At 38.4% G+C, this 3,762-nt stretch overlaps 1 pseudogene; it reads right to left on the minus strand.

Annotated features, from left to right (window-relative positions):
- Positions 1-1,567: 1,567 nt before the first annotated feature.
- On the minus strand, positions 1,568-3,371 carry LOC149173677 (putative serine/threonine-protein kinase PBL8 pseudogene; annotated as a pseudogene).
- Positions 3,372-3,762: the final 391 nt, after the last annotated feature.

The following is a 3,762-nucleotide window of genomic DNA, read 5'->3' on the forward strand; positions in this document are numbered from 1 at the left end:
CATATCACTTAGATAATGCCGTAACAAGGCAGAAAAACAAAATATGTAAATGAATTACAAGAACAAACATACTGAACAATAACACTGTGATGGATCCTAAGTCCAAAGGGCAGAAAAATGATTTATTAAAATGATATTCATGAAATTTTACACAGTGCCAAACAACCTCTCTACTGCCAAAATCAAACCTATATCTTTTAAAAATAATCCTATATATACTAAATTACAAATCTATTTTTATTTCCTCAACATAGGAAATAAAAAATAAACTAAAAAAAATACAATTAATATTAAAATCCTATCATGAAACAATATCAAAACTAAACAATATTCAATAAAAGTCTCGTGAGCTATGGCAAATAGAGTTGTATTGAAAACCAAAATTAGTGAATTTTGGTTAAGATCTGCTTCCTTTAAAGATGGAATTCCACAAAATATGCCCTTTTACTGTTGTTTCAATCTTTGACTGCTGATATTAAGCCCTAAAATCTGAGAATTTACTTAACCACTACTGGATTTTCCTCCTTCTGTGTCAGAATGTTTTTCGCTGCCCATATTTTAAGAAAACACATTATGCTCCTGCTCTTCGAACTCATTTATAACAACATCAGAAACTTATCAAGCCTCCATTTAGAAGAACCTCTATCAAAGAAGTGACCACATGTCTGAAGACAAGTTATCACCATCCGAATGTGAAAACAATCCTTTGGTGGATCCAGTGTGTCAAGCTCTACAGTATCATGTCCAAAGAAAAGAACCAAATAAAGAGTATCAGAAATCACAGATGAAGCAACAAGATGATAACTGTATAGCTCTCCTAGAAGGCACATGTGTGCTATACATCGCTGCTGCATTCCATAGTCATTTAGCTCGAGTCCTAGCTTGATCTCTCCAAAACCTCGTTAACAACAACAACAACAATGCTTCTTGGTGGTGACTTAAGCTTGCCATAAGAGATGCAATAAGGTGTACTTGACTATACTTTCCCTTGTGAACCTTCATAAAACACTTCAAGACATATGGTTTGCATTCACTCCAGGGTAGTTTGCGAAGTTGAAGGAGAACATGCTCTATAGACTATTTATCCAAGTCTGAAAAGTAAGTTTCCGCACATACTGATGCAAAGGAGGCCGAACTTTAGAAACCTTGGCAGATTTTTCAGGAGGCTTACAAAGATAATAAGCATTCTCAACGAATGTATTGTGTCGAGCATCAAGATTTTTCACATTTTTCAATCACATCATTATTTCTAACAATGTTTTCCATGTGTATGGTTGTTTCAGGTGAACGATAAAAGAAATTCCCACAAGTTTCGAGCAAATTGCATGCAACATCAATATTGTGATGAGTGAAGTCATCCAAGCAGGACTCATTTCAACGATAATGAATAGCTGGACAAACTTCGTAATGTGCTTCCCAAAATGTATTATACAGGCCATGGGGTTTCTTTTTTTGTGTTTTTTACACCTTTCCTCAGATTTTCAAATGCCAGCTACCTTGTTTCAGCCCGTCCTTCAATGTGCACAGTGAGAAATGATGCAATAAATTCTGTAGTCTCAGATCTAGTCTATTCAATTGGAATATTTGCATCAAGGGAACCTCTTGATTTGTTGGGGATGCCATGGCTAAATTGTGCATGGTTCATTTCGGGAATGATAATAACAGGTTTGACAGCATGTGTATTGAAATTCCCCATTTCAGGTTCTATTCTATATATTTCACCTGCAAGCTTTGCCATGGCAGCCACTTTGAGTTGGCCATCAAACCCACCAGCAAGGTTCAACACTGGTTTTGGATACTGAGCCAAATTGTCAGAGTTAGTGTCAAAGAAAGAACCCATCTCAATGAGCCCTCTGCTCGCTTCTTTCAATAATTCTAGCACACCACGCACCAATCCTGTGACCTATAATAAAATTTTTACTGATAGACAGTTCTCCAAGTATAAATCCCTGTTCTTTCACCCTTGTGATCATCCCATATATGCTAGCTTCAATCATTGATGAACTTAAGCTCCTTTCACCAGGATCAAGAACTGCTGCCCACAGATGGAAGGCATAAAATATTCTTGAGGTGATGAAAATGCTTCAAGGAAAAAAAAAGTCAGAGTACATCTATCCCATTATTCAAAGTATACATTAAGGAAGAATTTTCCATATCCTTCCTATTTTGTGGAGGTTCCAATGTTTCAACAACATCACTCATGAGGGGCCTTGCCTTAGGATTTTGGTTAAGGCAGTGATAGGCCAAGCTACAAGCTTTCTGGGAACCTTTCAGGGAATACTGTTCTTGCAGCCTAGGATCAATAATTTGCAGCAACCTCTGCTTATGATTTAAAAGTGGACGAGCCCAATCTACCAGGTTGTGTTCTCTGTTTAGTCTAGTCTTATCCACAGACCGTCTTCCAGTAAACAGCTCAAGGAGCACTACACCAAAGCTGTAGACATCACTTCTAGCCGTCAAATGCCCAGTCATAACATATTCAGGAGTTGCATAACCATATGTCCCCATGACCCGTGTCGAAACATGAGTTTCATCTCCCTGCAGTCCATCTTTTGCAAGTCCAAAATTAGATAGCTTAGCTATATAGTCCGAATCCAATAAAATGTTGGATGTTTTGAAATCTCTATAGATAACTGGTTTCTCTGCTCCATGAAGAAAAGCAAGCCCTTTGGCAGCCCCAAGTGCAATCATCATCCTTGTAGACCAAGGCAAAGGAACATATACCTTTCGATATAGATGATTCTCGAGACTGCCACAAAACGTGAACTCATAAACTAGCAATCTATGGTCATCCTCACAACAGTAACCTATCAGTTTAACCAAATGGGGATGACTAAGCTGTCCCAAAAAAATAACTTCCGTTAGCCATTCCCTGTGGCCTTGAAAACCATTTTTGTTGAGAACCTTCACTACAACAGGCAGAGGTTTAAGGCCTGCTCTGACATTCTCATCTACATAACCTTTATATATAGTTCCAAAGCCTTCTTTCCCCAAAATATAATCGGAACGGAAACTTTTGGTGATGATCTCTAGTTCAAACAATGTGAAAACTAGCACGTTGGATCTAGAGTCATGTCTCAAGTCTTCTACAGCCCTGGAAGTTGATGGATTGCTCAGATTTGATGAAGAAAAGGATAGTCTCTTAACCGGGGTGGGCTTTCTGCCTATTGCAGGAAATGGGTCTTACTGTTCTTTCTTGCGTTGATGTTCTTGTTGTGCTAATAGTACCGACTGTGTCTGGAACGTGCCTGGTTTAGCTATGGGAACAATACTGGTGACAACAGACTCCTCTCTTGTACCACAGTTTCCCATGATCAATTTCAACCCAAATGCATCCTCCCCTGTTCATACCTCCAAGCTCCACTGTTGCACCAACCACACAACAACATTGCTCACACAATAGCACACCATTACAGTCACTGCAAAAGGTCAGTCTAGCATATAAGAAAATGGGCTCTCAAAATATGCGTTTACACTTGTAGATGAACGGTAATGCAGTGACATGCTCACAATAGAGTTCCATGATTTTTCTCTTGGAAAAGCTTACAACACTGCCCAATAAGCTCCTTCTCTAAGAAAATTTAGGTAGGCATATAGACACAAGCTGATAAATGACAGTAAGTAAGGATGACAAAAAATACTAAATTAAAATCTAAATGAGACCAGCAGCCGTAAAATTTTCACCAGTAATATCCCTGTCAACAACGCACAGTGTCGTCTGCACAGGATATCTCTTTCAATCAAAGAAGAGAAATGAGCTTG

The sequence above is a fragment of the Pinus tabuliformis genome, chromosome 4_2, assembly GCF_031772625.1.
Source record: "Pinus tabuliformis cultivar Carrire ecotype Pingquan chromosome 4_2, CPIR1, whole genome shotgun sequence".
Classification (NCBI taxonomy): domain Eukaryota; kingdom Viridiplantae; phylum Streptophyta; class Pinopsida; order Pinales; family Pinaceae; genus Pinus; species Pinus tabuliformis.